The sequence below is a fragment of the Eurosta solidaginis genome, chromosome 1 (assembly GCF_040869045.1).
Source record: "Eurosta solidaginis isolate ZX-2024a chromosome 1, ASM4086904v1, whole genome shotgun sequence".
Lineage (NCBI taxonomy): Eukaryota > Metazoa > Arthropoda > Insecta > Diptera > Tephritidae > Eurosta > Eurosta solidaginis.
Window position 1 is genome coordinate 36,224,406 of NC_090319.1, and position 19,003 is coordinate 36,243,408.

At 36.6% G+C, this 19,003-nt stretch overlaps 2 protein-coding genes across 17 annotated transcripts in view; one reads left to right on the plus strand and one right to left on the minus strand.

The window, feature by feature from the left end:
• LOC137251676 (MYG1 protein) overlaps positions 1 to 19,003 on the minus strand; it is a 139,169-nt gene that overhangs the window by 85,828 nt on the left and 34,338 nt on the right. The window lies entirely within an intron of this gene.
• The window catches only part of LOC137251578 (solute carrier family 2, facilitated glucose transporter member 8), a 112,734-nt gene that overhangs the window by 66,038 nt on the left and 27,693 nt on the right, over positions 1 to 19,003 (plus strand). For 5 of the 16 annotated variants that reach the window (XM_067786297.1, XM_067786299.1, XM_067786316.1 and 2 more), the window contains exon 1: positions 4,193 to 4,358. The exons of 1 other annotated variant lie outside the window; for it this stretch is intronic. The gene's annotated coding sequence lies outside the window, so the exon portion shown is untranslated. Of the gene's footprint in view, positions 1 to 4,192; positions 4,423 to 4,726; positions 4,746 to 19,003 lie in introns of those variants that run through there. 10 more of the 16 variants (XM_067786294.1, XM_067786323.1, XM_067786332.1 and 7 more) reach the window with 8 other exon arrangements.

Sequence of the window (19,003 nt, forward strand, 5' to 3'; positions counted from 1 at the left end):
TTTAAGTATTTTTTTTCGTGTCAGTTGGCAAATGCAAAATTGGTAAATGCAGTTTTTTGAAAAAAAAATTTCTTTTATGGAGATTTAGAAGAATTTTGGTCGAAAAATCGATTTTTTTTGCAGGCTCAAAAATTATTTTTTTGGGTATGCGTAGTGGAACTTTTTTTCCTGAGCCCAAATCCTATCGAAAAATCGATGGCGCGATATAGGTTAACTTTCGTCCATACAAATCGACCCAGGTTAATGTACGGAAACAAATCAATAATCATCTACACACATACATACAAGGCAGCAGAGAGATACTCGCAAACGCATGTCATCATCAGCCGAAGTAGTACTCACATATACACACGCATATGGATACAAACTACAAATATACATGTATATAGCATGAAGCTCATGGAATTACTAGACCTTAGGAGAAATGGGTGAACGAGGAAACCGAGAGTATAAAAGCAAGCAAGCTGAGGCATGAATATGCAGTTTGATTTAAACACGCAATTAGTTGTGAAGTAAGAGTTATTGTGAAGTACACTCAAAGTAGTCTAATAAAGACCATTTTGCATTATTGAATATTGGAGTTATTTATTCAATAGTTTAGCGATTCGAACGTTAGCAGTAGATTTGGAATAAGCGGAATTTCACTAAATTCGTTCCAATACTAAGTCTTAGTAAGCAGCGAATTCTCTTGCGTTTTATATTCCTTTTTGTTTTTGTTTTTGCTTTCCTTTTTTGTTTTCCTTTCATTTTAATTTTATTTTTGGTTTTCTTTTTATTTTCGATTTTTTTTTATTCTTTTAACCGTTTTTTTTTTCTTATTTTGTAACTTTTTCTTCCTTTTTCTTTCTTTTTTCGTGGTCGTTCTATTTTTCTTCCTCGTGTGTTTTTGCCGTTTTTCTTTAATTTTTATTTTTTGCATTCCTTTTCATTTCATTTTTCTCTTTCTTCTTTCTTCTACTTCTGATTCTCATCATCCCACCCATTTCTCGTATTTTTTTGCCTTTTTTCTTAAATTTTTATTTTTTGCATTCCTTTTCATTTCATTTTCCTCTTTCTCCTTCCCCTTCTTCTCTTCCTTCTCCTTCTCCCACCCATTCTCTCTCCCTCTCCTTCTCTCTTTCACCCTCTAGCACTGCCTTTCCTTCCCTTTTTCTTTATCTTTATCATTCTCCTTCGCTTGACAAGTAGAGTAGCTGTAGAACGAAATGGAGCCACTCCTCTCAAGGGTTAACTGAGACTTGTTGTGTCTATTCCCCCGAAAGTCATGCTACAATCAGGATTCTGTTTTGAAACCTGCAGCTCGATTTATAAATCTGTAACTATTTTACAACCCGTAGCCACAAAATGAGCTGGATTTGGGAGTTGTGACCAGAAAACTATAAAAGGATTCCTGGGCCCCTAACATCATTATTAGTTGGCGTTTAACCGCCTAGGTGATTATGGCTCCTTCGCAACAAGTCACGCCAGCTATCTCTGTTTATCAATAACCGACGCTTATTGGGAGCACCAAGGGAGGTCGCGTATTCTTCCACCTATCCTAACCAGTGGAGGTATCCCCTTTCCTTCTTCTGAGGAATAAAAGATTCACCAATCTACCAGACTTTCTTCAGAACAAAAAAGCATACACCAAATTGATCACTTCGTGATCTACGGTGGGCAACGCTCCAGCGTGCAATATCAAATCGCATCCTTGTCTTGTGGTAACCAAGGTGCGAACACATTCTCTATGCAGTTAAGAAATTGTGCATAGAATTATAAGGGAGTTTTGCGGTCGAGAAGCTGCTCGCAAAATAGACAGTTGAAAGTTGTTGAGTTCGACTTTGGCAACTACTCTCAGAGAAAGAAGGTAGCTAGCAGTGGAAGTATATTTCTCTCGCATTACGTATGTCCATGTGGACTCTATATTTTTCCAACGAGCCCGGAAGACCACTAGTATTATAAATAATGGCAATCTGCCTCGAAAAAGTCGGACACTGTCTTATGAGCAAGTACATGTTTCACTATCCGACTTCGACGAAATGAGCATAGCAATAACCCGAGTGAAAAACAAAAATTTAATGTGTACTGGCGTTTCATCATCCAGCTCACAAAAGCGACATATATGCGTATCGGATAGATTTAACTTACTTAGGTGATTTCGTTGACTACAGTGTCCCGTATAGTACTCAGTGAGACTTCGTAGGCACTCTCTGTCTGCTTAGATTAATGAGTTTGGCTGTTACTCTCGTTCTGGGAGTATAAACAAATTCAATTCCTTATGCTTTCCCTAGTGTGTGCCTGCGTGGTGCTATAGCACACTGCCTGACTAGGTTGTCTTCCTAATCATCACCTTCAGGTCCCTGATAGGTCCCTAACAATACCTTATTTTTGGCTTAATTGCATTTATCCTCTAACGTATAAGTAACTGTGTAGAACTGCAAGGCACGCAAGGCTGCCTGGCTGCCTGGCTTTCTGACGTAATGCGTATTAAATGTGCGCTGTACCATTTTGGGAGATATTCTCCATGTTTTCCATAGAGCCGAGTGCACGCCATTAAAGCGCTTGTTGCTTTGTTGAAGTCAGCATTAGATGACCATTCCCGTGTAACCCCTAGGTATTTTGCTTCCATTGAAAATCGGAGTTTGTGCCTCCCATTGAAGGTTCTTACATATATAGTTTTTTCTCTGGTGTAAATGCACTAGAACTTTATTGTTAGGATTGATGGACAGTCCTTTGGTAACAAACCATGTTTTTTTCATACGTAGGGCTTATGCATGCGATTGGATATTGTTTCCTCGTGCATCCCTGTGAAGCAGATTACTAAGTCACCTTGTGTGTCCAAACCATTGGATTTCAATAACTAAAGGTCAGCTATGACAAGGGTCCATAAAAGGGAGGTGAGGGAACCTCCTAATGACCACAAGAACTTAATATAATAACGGGTGAAGTAACTTCGAATAAAAAATGAAAGAAAATTGCAGGTGGCAGTCAGTTGTTCTTTGTTTATAAACAAAACAGATACCCCAAGTTCGTTTTTCCCCACAACTCAACCGCGTGCTATAAAAGGACGCTATTCATGTGATTGAGAATAAAATGGCGGATAGTGCGGGAATCGAAATGACAAAAAATTAAATTACGCATAAAGTATTCAAAACCATGAAAGCAACATTTGGAAAGAAACATTTTAAAAACTGAAAAATTTATCGTACTTGGAGTAAACCATTAAATCGGAATGCATCTAAATATATAGTAGCCTCAATAACGCAGAAACCTACTCACATGGTTCTGGCCTTAGTGTGTTACCTGTGTGTTGGTGGAGCAACTGTACAGCAATCTAAAGACATCAAACGTCTGAAAGTTTTCACAAAATAAGAATTAGGTCTGGCGTTATAGCTTCTAAGTAAGCTGGGACAAGGTAGTATTTCATTCAAATAAATTAATGGAAGCAACTTAAAACTACAGATACCGCTGTCGAAGTATCAAATTTTAAGGGCCAATTAATGGTGACATATCCATAACCAGATAAAACAGCTGATCGAATCAACCTTATGGAAATCAATGTAATCGATTAATGGTGCCATGCCATAACGCTAAAGCCATAACCATATCATAGCCAACCAATTGGTTTTTGGTTTTCCGCCATATCCATAACCTAAAAATATTTGAGTTCGTGAATTTAATAACTTTTTGTAGATTTTATTCATTGTTTTGGATACGTTATGACTAAGAGACTTATTTTTTGGTGGAATATGTTTCTAATTTTTTTGCGTTTTCTTAATTTTTATGAAATTTTCACTATTTTTAGGTTAACGCACCATTAATCGATCACATTGGAGATGGTTACGGATATGGGTATGGTTACGACTATGGCGTTAGGGTAAGGGAAGTTTAATTAGCCCTTTAGCCAGTGGTTATCGACGGGATAAACAACACAGGAATTGCTGAAAAGGAAATTGTCCTTAAAAACGAAATATTTTTTAGAACGCAGCGGAGGAAATGGTTCTAAGAAACTTCGGCGAGGGACGCAAATTTTCGCTTGATTATGCTAGTGCTGTTGGTTAGACCCCTCTTAGGGAATAGAAATCCCGAAAAAAATGCACATCACAATTTTTGTATACAAAGCTATGCTTGTGTAAATAAACAAATACAAGCCAATAAAAGACAAGCTGCACAAAAAATGAGCTTTGTTGGGGCTAGAATTGCGGAGCTCCAAAAATCGTATTAGTGTTGCTCAGAACTTGAAGGAGCTAAGATGAAAAATCGCCACGTTTGTGAAATACAAATTTTGAACTAAGTAATTACGGATTTTAAAAGAAAACTATTTTTTTAACGTGAATTGAAATATGGAAATACATACATAATACGTGAACACTCGATCGGTGTGTTAAAAAAAATAAAAAAATAAAATATTGGATCTTAAAGTTAACTTTGGACTTGAAACAGGTTTTGTGTGTGGTTTAAAAAAAAAAGATTTTTTTTATAATCTGTGTTTACCTAAAAAGCTAGTCATTTGTTTAAGAAAAATTGGTTGCTATTATTCGATATTAATGGATAACAGACAAAATAAAAAAAAAAAACAAAAATATGTTAATTTGAAAGTGTTTGTTAAATTTTTTTTTACAGTGACTTATTTATTAGTATGCTAAAACAAATTTCAAACCAAACACAAATTTATTGCAAACTAGTTAAATTTAAAAAGTTTCATTTTAGCATTCCAATCAACTCGATATTGCTAATGCTAAACGATATTTTTGTGTGCATAATTGGTAATTGAAATAATTAAAGTAAACTAATTGCATTAGATGGTAATTGATTGATTGTGAAACAGCATAAGAATAATTATAATTTGAAGTAAAATCAAGTAAGGCCAAGCTTTTTGTGCATGTTGTGTTTTATAAAGTTCTGCAGCAGTTCAGACCGGCAGGCGGATGTCGATAGAGCGACGTTCTTATGACGTTTTCTTTTCTGTCGCCCTGTTGGTTCTTTTTAGCTTTTTCGCAAGTTTGGGTGTTTTTTTCACAAAATATTAGGAAATCAAAAAGAAAAGGGGCACCATTACCCACAAATTCACCGGGCGCCAGGTGATCTTGTTCAAAAGTTGGAATTTTAAAGTGCAACATCAAAATAAAATAATAAAAATTTTTATTGAAGACAATGAAGTAAAACATGAAGTAGTAATAATACTAAAAGCTAGGTCCTAGGTACTAGTCATCACACTCCTCATAAATCTAGGGCGTTGATCAAACAACTAAATAAAAGCGAGTGGGCGCATGAAATTTCTAAAAACGTGAGGCGTAGCATAATCTCATTAAGGTTCAGTTGGTCTTACTTATGAATATCGATAGAAATATTTTCAAGTTTTTAGTCTTTATTTAATGGCCTATTATTTCTCATTCTATTTAGTTCATTTAGTGACTCATTATTACAAGGACTCTTTCCTGACAATTTGTTACAATCTAAGTCCTCAATACATAATCCTTCCAAAGACTTTACTCGACTGTGCGCCACGTATGCTTGTCCCTTCTCGAACTCCAAAATATTCTGATGTCACTTCTACCGAACTGTATGTAATATTTGTTCCAAATATGAGCCAAATCGGACATCATAGGTCGCTTGCTATTCATGTATGTATTATGTGTTCAAATATGAGCTAAATCGGACCACAAATATGATTTTTTTTAATTATCTCGATCCTTGCGCCACCTAGCGGTGATTTTCTTCATAGCTCTCTTTCTATTCTTGTATGTATTATGTGCTAAATATGACCACAAATACGATTTTTTTAATATGTCGTTCCTTGTGCCACCTAGCGGCGATTTTTCTTCATAGGTCGCTTTCTATTCATGTATGTATTATGTGTTCAAAATATGAACCAAATTGGACCACAAATACGATTTTTTGAAATATTTTGATCCATGCGCCACTTATCGGAGTTTTTTCTTATTATTGCATTGTCATCGGGTTCTGAACTATATTCCAAGTTTCAAGCTTGTAGCTTATCGGGAAGTTACTTAAATTTTAATTCCAAAATTCATTCACAACGGCCGTGTGGCCGGCCGGCCTGTCAAGTCAAGCTAAATAAAACCATTAAAAAACGTCATTAGTAACAGCTGTGGTTTGAGCACTGGTGTTTCATTCTCTGAACTATCTGCGTAGAGCTCGTTGAGCTTATTATCTGTTTTATTACCCGCCGTTGTCATAGCGCAATTATACATAAATTGTCTATAGAAATTTTCCATGCATCCACGCTATATGTAGATACGGGTATGATAAGAGACTTAAGGGATTCCAGGGGTTGATAACAGCAATACAACGCTTTATAGCTTCAAATCTTCCGCAACCCAATTGCCTTAAAGACTTGAATAGCGGGATTTATTTTGCCCATGCAGACTAAAGACGCATAGTTGGGTAGTGTTCCTGCTTGGATTTGTTCCGGTTGTTGTAGCTACAAAGCCAATCCCCGAAGACTTCGGAGTGGATTGTCGATGTTGTTAAACGTTTTTCTGATAAAGATCTGGTACTCAGCAGAACTAGCACTTTAACTTACTAACTCGACTGTGTTAGGAAGAAGTTAATAGGATCACTCCCAGGATATCTCACTCCCTCTTTCGTTGGGTTTATATTTGTGCAGGACTCGTATTGCGAAGGTTGGTAATTTAGCTAAAGAGCTTGCTAGTCAGTTCCGAAGTTCACACAATGACCCTACTTGCAGGCATATTAAGCTCTTTGATTGTTAGCGCGCTGAATAGCATCTCATCTACCGTAAACTTAATGTCGGCGACTCTGAGCTCCTGAGGAAATACAAACAGTGTTAACCAATCACTGTTCTAGATTATATGTCTACTTCACTCTTTTCTCGAGGGTATATTAGTAATGAAGGAAGTAAATGGGACAATTTACGATGCTTTGATATCGGTTATACTATGGTAGAAGTCGAGGTTAGTGAAAGCTGTCCGGCCTGCGGCTAATTTGCCAACCATATCAGCCTTTAGCGCTAGAGTAGCTGCTGTACGAAATGAGACAGTACTCTCGACATTTAATGGCCAGGGTTTTTTAGTCATCTCCGAAGAAATCACAGTGACGACTTCTGTTTCTTACAAGTAATCGCAACAGCTGCCATAAAAACTAGTGAGCCTGTGATTTGCCATGATACAAGAGTAACGGTAGATGTAATAGATCGTGTTGTTGTAATGTAATGGATCGTGCAGTAATAGATAGTGTTGTTGTAGCTAATTGTTTGATCAGATTTGTGATTGCGTTTATACGTAAGCGTGATTGTGAACTGTGATTATATATTGCGCTTGTATCTCTTGTTCTTCTTCAGGGTCACCGTTTTTCTTAACATCGCAGAAACTGTATACTACAAACCAGATAACCTTATTACCAGATCTATGCAAATATCCAAAATAAAACAAGTAAGGAAGGCTAAGTTCGGGTGCAACCGAACATTACATACTCAGCTGAGAGCTTTGGAGACAAAATAAGGGAAAATAAACATTTAGCAACATGAACCTAGGGTAACCCTTGAGTGTGTTTGTATGACATTGGTTTCAAATGTAAGGTATTAAAGAGTAATTTAAAAGGGAGTGCGCCATAGTTCTATAGGTGGACGCAATTTCAGGATATCGCAATAAAGGTGGACCAGGGGTGACTCTAGAATGTGTTTGGACGATATGGGTACCAAATTAAGGTATTCATTCATTCATTCATTTATTAATAAATGCATTAGTACAATAAGAAAAGTAATTCTTTTTTAGTACAACAATTGTAATTTAAATATTTTAACACATATAAAGGAACATTATTAGAGAAAAAGTTAATTAAAATGGAAATATAAATAAAACTGTAAGTAGAACAATATAACAAGAAAATACACAAGGTTTTAGAAAGCACATCTCAGGGTAAAAAGAACAAAGAATCAATCAAACAAAAATCGGTTAACTTACAAGATTACTGAAATATGAGGTTAAAATAGTCTTAATGTTGCTCTTATTCAGACTACTGCGTATAGTAGAAGGAATTGAGTTCCATAAACGCGTAGCATTGATGAAAAATAGTCTAGCCGATGAGAGAAAGTTATATTGCGGCACAATCAAATCATAAGAACGAGCAGACCTAGAAAATATTAGCTTTTCATAGAGATAACTAGGCGACTTCTCCTTTATAAGGTGAAAGAGGAACATGCAATTTCTAACTTTTACGTACTCAGAGAGTTCACACTCCAAAAGGCTTGTCCTCCAGGCAGAAATATTCACAAATCTCGTAAGCCCGAAGTCATAGCGCGTAACATGGTTGAAAACCACATCCAATTTGCGTGCAGACTGAGAGTCTAGCTTGCTATACACGTGATCAGGGTAAGAAATTATAGGCATTATAAGTTGAGTGGCAAGTCTTCGCCTTATGCAAGCCGGTGTAAACGCGGCGGACATCCGAAGACTCCTTAGGGTATAGTATATCTTGCCAACAGAAGAGTTTATATGATCCGTGCAGGTAAGGTCAGTGTTAATGACATAACCTAAGTTAGTTACTTTCGAGACCGTTTTAGTAGATCGATCCCCAATGTATAGAGGAGGTTTTTTACTTATAGGTAGCACATAACACTTATCAACATTGAGACGAAGGCCATTTCGTGATGCCCAGGACTTGAGAGAAGATAGGTCATCATTGAAATTAACGCACATGTTAGTTTTCTGGTCAAGAGGACAGGACATATATAATTGGATGTCATCCCTATATGCGTGGATACTTGCATGTCGACATTCAGAGAAAACATCATTCACAAAAAGACTAAACAGAAGGGGTCCCAGCATGGACCCCTGGGGAACACCAGACGACATTGGACGTAACATAGACAGTTTCATTTCAACCTTCACACGCTGGGACCTATCTGTAAGGTAGCTCTGCATCAGTTGCACAGCAGATGAGCTAAATCCAAAGTGATTTTGCAGTTTAAGACAAAGAAGGTTATGTTCAACAGAATCAAAAGCTTTAGAGAAATCCAGTTGGCACAGGAGCGTTAGATATTTTTTGTCAAAAGCAATTCTAATGTCATCCAGTATTTTTATCATAGCTGTGCAGCAGCTGTGCTTAGCTCTAAACCCAGACTGGAAATTCGATAAAAGATTGAACTTATTGACATGAGAGTAAATTTGCTCAGACATTATTGATTCGGCAACTTTCGACAAGGCCGGCAGTATACTGATAGGTCGAAAGTCACTGATCGTAGCAGCAGATTTGTTTTTGGCCACAGGAATCACAGTGGCAATTTTCCACGCACTAGGAAAGCAAGACGTTGTGAAACTATGGTTAATTATGTGCGTAAGTGTAGGTAAGATATACGGTAAAATAATTTTTAAGAATTTGACGGGGATGCCATCTGCACCAATAGCATTGGACCGTATTCTATACAAGTTTTTCTCCACATCAAGCTCGGTAACTGCACGGAACTCAAACATTCGACTTGGGGGAATAACATCACAGTGGGCTGCGGACAATGATGAACGCGAAGAAGGGGCTAAGGAAGGGAAACATTGTACAAACGCTTCATTCAGGGTATCAGGGTCGAGGGTACAGAGGGAGTTATCACTAACATGCACACACAGGGCTTTTAAATTACGCCATAACACATTATTAGGCAGGGAGGGGCACAACCTCTTAGCGAAATAATTCCTCTTTTCACGCCTTATGGTTAGTGTGGTTTCATTTCTTACCAACCTAAATGTACTCAAATTCATTTCCGTCCGATTCCTTTTCTACTTACAGTAAGCATTGTTTCGCTTTTTAATAGCCGCCCGTACCACCTTGTTAAACCAGGGACAAGATGACGATCTGCTCACTACGGTTTTGGTTGGCACATGATGTGTTAACATCTGCAGAGTTATATTATTAAGAAACGAAAGTTTTTCGTTTACCGAACTGAAGCCCCAACAAACAGACCAGTTGATACCCGCAAGGTCATTAAAAAGGCTATTAGTATCTAAGGGGCGATAATCAAAATAACTATACCTACTAACTGAGTTTATGTCGTGGTCAAGTTTAATGTCAAATGAACAGAAAATTAAGTCGTGGTCAGATAAAAATGATATTTGGTCAAATTTTAACACAATGGAAGGGTCATATACAATAAAATAGTCAAGTAGGCTTGGACAACAGTTACTCCCATACCTTGTGGGTACGGACTTATTAACGAAAGACAAGCCAACACCAGACACATCATTAATTAAACGAGAACTGTAACTGTCAGTACATAACAAATTAATATTAAAATCAACAAATGATTATATTGTCGTAGTCAGTAGACAAAGAGGAGAGATAATCGAAGAAAATGAGGGTTTTAAAAGGGAGTGGCCCTTAGTTGTATATGTGAAGGCTTTTCGAGATATCGGCCGAAATGTGGATCAGGGTGACCCCGAACATCATCTGTCGGGTATCGCTAATTTATTTATATATGTAATACCACGAACAGTATTCCGGCCAAGATTCCAAGGACTTTTGATTTCGCCCTGCAGAACTTTTTCATTTTCTTCTACTTGATATGGTATGTGTCACACCTATTTTACAAAGTTTTTTCTAAAGTTACATTTTGCGTCAATAAACCAATCCAATTACCAGGTTTCATCTCTTTTTTCATATTTGGTACAGAATTATGGCATTTTTTCATTTTTCGTAATTTTCGATATCGCAAAAGTGGGCGTGGTCATAGTCACATTTCGGCCATATTTTATACCAAAATAAAGTGAGTTAAGATAAGTACGTGAACTAAGTTTAGTTAAGATATATCGATTTTTGCTCAAGTTATCGTGTTAACGGCCGAGTGGAAGGACAGACGGTCGACTGTGTATAAAAACTGAGCGTGGCTTTAACCGATTTCACCCATTTTCACAGAAAACAGTTATCGTCATAGAATCTATGCACACACCAAATTTCACAAGGATTGGTAAATTTTAGTTCGACTTATGGCCAAAAACTCTATTCAAGGCGAGTCTTTCCTCGTGGAAACGGGTGCAGTGGAACATGACCTGTTCTGCGTTTTCTCACTCCGTAGTGCACACTGGGCAAAGAGGATCTTCCTCTATCCTACGCTTCCATAAACACTCTTTGAAACCGCTATGTCCACTCAGTATCTGCATGATATGGTAGTTCAGTTTGTCGTGCTTCTGCTCATTCCATTGAGCTACGTTTCAAACTAGCATGACGATCCAACGCCCTTTACTCGAGGCCTCCCACCGTTCTTGCCACTTATCTATTGTTTGTGTCCTTGTTCTTTTCTTGGCTTCTTCAGATGGTCGCTCGATATTTGTGTTATAGAGATCGGCCATTTCGCATGCCAGTAAGTCCACTGGGATTTTCCGGGTTAGAACCAGGATCGCGTTGTCGGACACCGTCCGATAAGCACTTGCTATTCTTAAAGCAGCAAGTCTGTACGCAGCTAAAATATCTTTTATAACACCCTGAAAGATTCATCCCTACCCTGTCATTGCTAACGGTTTTTTTACTTTATATGCAAACAAGGATTAGTGTTGCATAAATTAAATGTTTTGTCAATTTTTATTGTACTTAATGCTTTTATATAAAAAACGACACGTTACAAGTTAATGAAACTTGTTTCTGAGTTTATGAACGCAGTTTTTTTGCATCTTGTTGGAAGCTAATTTAACTTTGTTTGCTTGTTTAATGTGTTTTGTTAAATCTCCCAAAAAGAGAATAAATAAATTATTACTTAGTGAGTTATTCAACTTCATCAGTTATTTATAGCTGAGCATAGGCATATAAGATTTTGACCTCTACAATATTAATAAGTTTTTGTAAATAAAAATATTTGTGATGAAAGAAAACTAAAACGCATCTCAACGTGAGAAGTATTAACAAGTAAGGAATTCTAAGTTCGGGTGAAACCGAACATTACATACCCACCTGTTGAAATGCTGTTGTTGTTTGTTTTGTGTGCTTAATAGTGTTACAAAGCTGCGCAATAATACATATACATATGGTTCTATTATGAACTAATTTTTATTCGAGTTATGGCTCCCGAAACATAGAAAATTGCTTAGTCACAAAAGGGACGGTGCCACGCTCATTTTTTTAAATTTGAAGTTTTTCCTATTTATTGCTATAAATCCTCTTGGTAAATGAAATAAATAAATAAATTTAAGGCGCGATAACCTCCGAAGAGATCTAAGGCCGAGCTCCTCTTCCAATTTGCGTCGTGCTCCTCTTGATTTTCCCTACAAATTGGCCGGACGGGACCTACATGTTTTATGCCGACTCCGAACGGCATCTGCAGGGCAGATGAGTTTTAACTGAGAGCTTTTCATGGCAGAAATACACCCGGAGCGCTTGCCCAACACTGCCGAGGGAAATAAAATACCATTGATATAAAGCTCTTTTTTGCAAAGATATAGCTTATTTTATTCGTCCATGACAATTTTAAAAAACTTTTATACAACCGATTAAGTTAATTTTTCTTCAAAGCATTCCTTATAGTAAAGGCAAATTTTGTTGCGATAGGTTTAACGATTTTTGATTTATGATTAATAATATTTGTAAAATTGATTTTATCACAAGTGGGCGGTGCCACGCCCATTTTAAAATTTTCTTTTCAAATTTCTATCAAAAGTCTCAATATCAGTTCACACTTCAAATTTCAACATTCTAGGTGAATTATTTACTAAATCATCAGGTTTTTTGTGTTTTCCAAAATGTTGTATATATGAAAAGTGGGCGTGGTTATTATCCGATTTCGCTCATTTTCAATACCAATCTATTCTGGGTTCAGATAAGCTTGTGTACCAAATTTGGTGAATTGGATATTTACTCAAGTTATCGTGTTAACGGACAGACGGATATGGCTCAATCTAATTTTTTTCGATACTGATGATTTTGATATATGGAAGTCTATATCTATCTCGATTCCTTTATACCTATACAACCAAAGTTATAATACCATGTGTACAAGTATAGCTGGGTATACAAATTAAACAAACTTTGGTAAATGAAGGCCTTTCATAAACGCGCTTCTTCATATGTTTAATCTATTCATATGCACAAACAAGAGTCGATCAATAAGTACCTATGTTTAAAACCATAAGTTCTTCGAAAGATTTATGGACCTCTACGCGTTGGCGATAGCAAGTACCGAAGAAGATTTAACCAGCTGTACGAGCTCTACGCAGACATCAACATAATTCAGCGTAAAAAATGCAGCGGCTGCGCTGGTTAGGCCATGTTATGCGAATGAAAGATGACGCTCCGGCCAAGGAGGTGTTTCTATCGGAACCCGCCGAGGTCCTTTTCCCACCACAAAACCAACACCAAGCTACGTTTGTGCTTTCCTCTTTATAGCTGCTGTCCTAGATTTCGCGGGCTGGTTGTCCTCATGCCAGTAGAGTATCGGTACCCTCATTTGGAAGATTGCGGAGGTAAATGCTCTCAAAGCATAGTCTTTAACACGTTTACCGTGATCGTCATAATTAAAGAGAGTAGTTATCCGAGGCTTGCTAAGCTTGCAACCTGCTTGCAGCCGCTCCTCATTATAAAAATACGTTGCAAAGCTTGACGTGGCCTTAAACGGGGTAAGCTTTCATACAAATCGTCAGGTCGAATAATCAAGACGACAAACTAAATGCACACATGCTTTAGGTTATTTTTTCAAGCAGAACATCCTAGAAACAAAAAATTATAGGCTTGGTGGATTTGCCCATATATTTCTTCTTTCATTTATGAATATATGACCAATAAACTTAGTTCCGCTTTTTTTGTTGTTATATCGGCCTACAGATTTGTAAGATCGCGAGTTTGAATCGAGCTCAAGGCAATTATTTTATCATTATTATTGTTATAATATATTTTTTCTTAATTGAAAAATTTTTTAAATTAGAATAGAAGAAAGAAAAAATTTAGACAACTGCCAAAGCTCGTTGTATAGATCCATTTCTACTAGCTATCTACTTCCTGGCCAATTATTGTTATTAACGTATTTTTTACCTTTTAATTTGTTTAATGAGCTTTTATCTTATCGTAGCTTATGGTAGATAATACATACATAAATACATAAGCATTAATTTAAAATAATTATGTTCTTTTGTAATCTTTTTCGTCTTATAATTTGTTCCATACTAATATAATGGAATCTTACTGTAGTAGACTGGGTCGATTTATTAACCGATATCGCGCCATCGATTTTTCGATAAGATTTGGGCTCAGGAAGAAAAAGTTCCACTACGCATACCCAAAAAAATAATTTTAGAGCCTGCGAAAATAAAATGGCGAAAGGGTAAATTTTTCGAACAAAACACACCCCAAAACCAAAAAAAAATTTTTTTTCCAAAAAAACTGTTATCGCCTGCGTTTTTATTATCTAGATAAATTGTAGATATGACAACAGCTGTATTTTGTTTACCCAACAAACATGGAAAAATATTTCTCCAGCGTAACATCTAGTTCCGGAGGTGATATCCAACACCATTATTTAATTATTCTTTGAGAAATTTTGTAAAATATTTAGTTCTCGAATCTCTAACGTCGAAACCTTCTTTAAGACTTCATTTTTTCCTCAAACTGCGTTATTTTCTCGTCCATACGCGCTTCGAGTTTTGATGATATACGCACCTCTTGCGTTTCGAGTTGTACTGTTCTGTCTCCTGTTCATTCAGTTGTGTTTCCATCTTTGATGTAATCTGTGTCGACATTTATGAAATACGTGTTTCTTGTGCTTCAATGTTCGATGTTATGCGTGTCTCCTGCGATTCAAGTTGGGATGACATTTGCGACGACATTTCTGAAATGCGTGCCTCTTGTGCTTCCATCTTGAATGTTATACGGTTCTCCTGTGATTCCAGTTGAGATGCCATTGTCGATGTTTCTGCAGATATTGCAGCCAATAACATGTTCAAGTCTGTGCTCGTAACTGTCTGTAATGTTTCGTTCTTCTCCTCCAATTTTGTTATCTCATCGCCATCAAGATCAAAGACATACTCTTCCACGTTAATTCCTGATTCCATTGCCTCTCGTAGTCGTGCCTGAAGTTCGAGTTTATTGCCGGTTGTATTCAATCCACGGCTCTCCAACTCCTTCTTCAGTTGCAGGATCTTCAATTCACTCAACTTTTCCATGTCCTTGTTGTATTCGAAATCTTCGGAATTTATTCAACAATTCCCCTTCTGACACCAATTGTAACGAATTTTGGAAAATTCTGCTTATTTGAAACCTTCTGCTAACGTTCGAATCGCTAAACTGTTGAATAAATCACTCCAATTTTCTGTATTGCAAAATGGTAATTATTAGACAACTTTGGGAGTAGTACAATTATACTTCACAAATTATACTTCGCAACTAAAACCGTGTTTAAATCAAACTGACCCTACTCAGTTTTCGCTGCTTTTATCCTCTCCGTTGCTTCATTCGCATATTTCTACTTAAGTCTAGACGTTTCGCCTTCTAGAACTTCTGTATCTCCTCCTCGGTAATTGAGCTACATATATGCGTGTGTATGTGTGAGTAACAACTTCCGCTGATGATTACATGTGTTTGTGAGTATCTCTTCTTGGCTTTGTATGTATGTGTGTAAATGATCATTGATTTGCTCATTTACACAAGAGTGGCGGCTTGCTTTATTGTTGTAGTGCCTTTATTTACTAACGGTCTAGTGATGTCAACATTCGCCACAATATCTTTACAAAAAGGTAGCAGAAAGCGTATGAGTTTTCTGATATTACTTGACAAACGAAATTTGTTTAAGCATTTCTTGAGAAGTTTTTTGTATGAAATTTTTCATTACTTGCAATGTGGATACCGCACTTTATTCGAGCCATTTATAAAAAAACAAGTAAGGAAGGCTAAGTTCGGGTGTAACCGAACATTACATACTCAGCTGTGAGCTTTGGAGACAAAATAAGAGAAAATCACCATTTAGCAAAATGAGCCTAGGGTAACCCTGGAATGTGTTTGTATGACATAGGTTTGTATGACGTAGGTTAAAGAGTATTTTAAAAGAGAGTGGGCCATAGTTCTATAGGTGAACGCCATTACGTGATATCGGCATTAAGGGTGGACCAGAGGTCACTCTAGAATGTGTTTGTACGATATGGGTATCAAATGAAAGGTGTTAATGGGCATTTTAAAAGGGACTGGGCCTTAGTTCTATAGGTGGACGCCTTTTCGAGATATCACCATAAATATGGACCAGGGGTGACTAGAATGCGTTTGTGCGATATGGGTATCAAATTAAAGGTATTAATGAGGGTCTTAAAAGGGAGTGGCTCTTAGTTGTATATGTGAAGGCGTTTTCGAGATATCGATGAAAATGTGGAGCAGGGTGACCCAGAACATCATCTGTCGGGTACCGCTAATTTATTTATATATGTAATACCACGAACAGTATTCCGGCCAAGATTCCAAGGGCTTTTGATTCGCTCTGCAGAACTTTTTCATTTTCTTCTACTTAATATGGTAGGTGTCACACCCATTTCACAAAGTCTTTTCAAAAGTTATATTTTGCGTCAACAAACGAATCCAATTACCGTGTTTCATCTCTTTTTTCATATTTGGTATAGAATTATGGAATTTTTTAAATTTTTCGTAATTTTCGATATCGGAAAAGTGGGCGTGGTCATAGTCGCATTTCGGCCATTTTTTATACCAAGATAAAGTGAGTTCAGATAAGTACGTGAACTAAGTTTAGTAAAGATATATCGATTTTTGCTCAGGTTATCGTGTTAACGGCCGAGCGGAAGAACAGAAGGTCGACTGTGTATAAAAACTGGGCGTGGCTTCAACCGATTTCGACCATTTTCACAGAAAAAAATTATTGTCATAGAATCTATGTCCTTACCAAATTTCACAAGGATTGGTAAATTTTTGTTCGACTTATGGCATTAAAAGTATTCTAGACGAATTAAATGAAAAAGGGCGGAGCCACGCCCATTTTGGAAATTTCTTTTATTATTATATTTTGTTGCACCATATCATTACTGGAGTTGAATGTTGATATAATTTACTTATATACTGTAAAGATATTACATTTTTTGTTAAAATTTTACTTTAAAAAATTTTTTTTCGTCATCCGATTTTGCTAATTTTTATTGACGTTGTGGCAGCGCGCTGCCCTCAAGTGGCCCAATGAAACCAGGCTAATCCTGTTCACGCGATCGATTTATATATATATATAATAACTTTTTTTTTTTTTTTATTTTGCCGAGTCTTTGATGGGCAGCGGTTTGTCAAGCGTCACGATCTGAGACTGCTCAGCTACAGAAGAAATTTCATTAGCCAAGCGTAATACTTAAAGAGAACAGAAGCAAACGTATTATTCATTAATTTAGAGAGGTGAGAACAATCTTTTTTATAGAAAAAAGGGAGTCCGAGCTATCAAATGTGTTTGAGTGAGAGTTATAATCTTGGCATAAACGCCGAAAAGGTTCATTTTGTTCGAAATTCGTTCTACATTGTTTCAGCAGAAGAGGTTTGAAGTGTCTTGATGTCCGAGAGGGAACGCAAAAGTTCACTTCATTCAGAAGGAATGGGCTCGAAATTGATCCATTTAAAAGTTTTGTAATCGATTAGTATAAGGTGGAAGATTAGTTAAAGAGTCCCATTGGAAATTTCTTAAGGCAAATAGTAAAAATTGTTTTTGTGTTGATTTGAGACTGTCTGCATGGACTTGATAACACGGATTCCAAATTATAGAGCCGTATTCTAATTTGGCCTAACTAATGTTGTAAAAAGTGCTTTAGTTATGTAAGGGTCGTTAAATTCTTTTGACCACCGTTTAACAAATGCAAAAACACCTTTGCCTTTATTCACTGTAGCATTAATATGAAGATTGAAACTAAGTTTGGAATCCATCATGACTCCCAAGTCAATAAAATTATTTACAGTTTCTAGACTATAGTTGTTAATTGTAGCACACATATATGTAGTTATAGCAGTATCGTGCTTGCCAAATTTCATCATGATATCTACAACGACTGCCAAATTACAGCTTGCAAAACTTTTAAATTACCTTCTTTTAAAAGTAGGCGGTGCCACGCCCATTGTCCAAAATTTTACTAATTTTCTATTTTGCGTCATAAGGTTAACGCACCTACTAAGTTTCATCGCTTTATCCGCCTTTGGTAATGAATTATCGCACTTTTTCGGTTTTTCGAAATTTTCGATATCAAAAAAGTGGGCGTGGTTGTTGTCCGATTTCGTTCGTTTTAAATAGCGATCTGAGATGAGCGCCCAGGAACCTACATACCAAATTTCATCGAGATATCTCAAAATTTACTCAAGTCAAGGACGGACGGACATGGCTAAATGAATTTCTTTTTTCGCCCAGTTCATTTTGATATATAGAACTCTATATCTATCTCGATTAGTTTATGCCGTTACGGATTACAGTTATGCGAACAAAGTTAATATACTCTGTGAGCTCTGCTTAGCGGAGTATAAAAATAAGAAAGTATAAATTGATATCATTCGGGTGATATACTACATTTTTGGTATTTACCACAGTGCAAAAGTAAACATCGAAAATTAGATAGAGGGGGACCAAAACTATTTTTCTACTTGATGATGGTCTCCATTCTGAGTAAAACGTAACATCGAAGTAAATTTCAAAATTTTTCGAAATACGTATTAAATTTATTACGATTGTAGCGAATTTATAGTGAGTAGTACGCATATATGATTCAATCACAAAAGGTTGGCTCGACTGAAAAATTTTTTGACAATTGCAGCCATTTTGCTCCCAAATCGAATTAAAATACGCTAACGGTGTTGTTTCTTTACGATTTTTCGAAAAATATTAGTAATAAAAATAGGAAGCAATCAGTTTACAAATGCCCGATATGTACTGAACTGCATAATTCCTTAGAACATTTTTAGAAAATTTTATGTTGAATTTATTAACTAGGCCATGATCTATTTGTGTGGCGGTGAACATAGGTTTTATGAAAAGTACGGACTTCAAGGAATTGTGCTCTTTCGTAAACATATGAACATACGAAACCTGAAGCAATTCAAAATTCATCGTTCAACGTCCAAA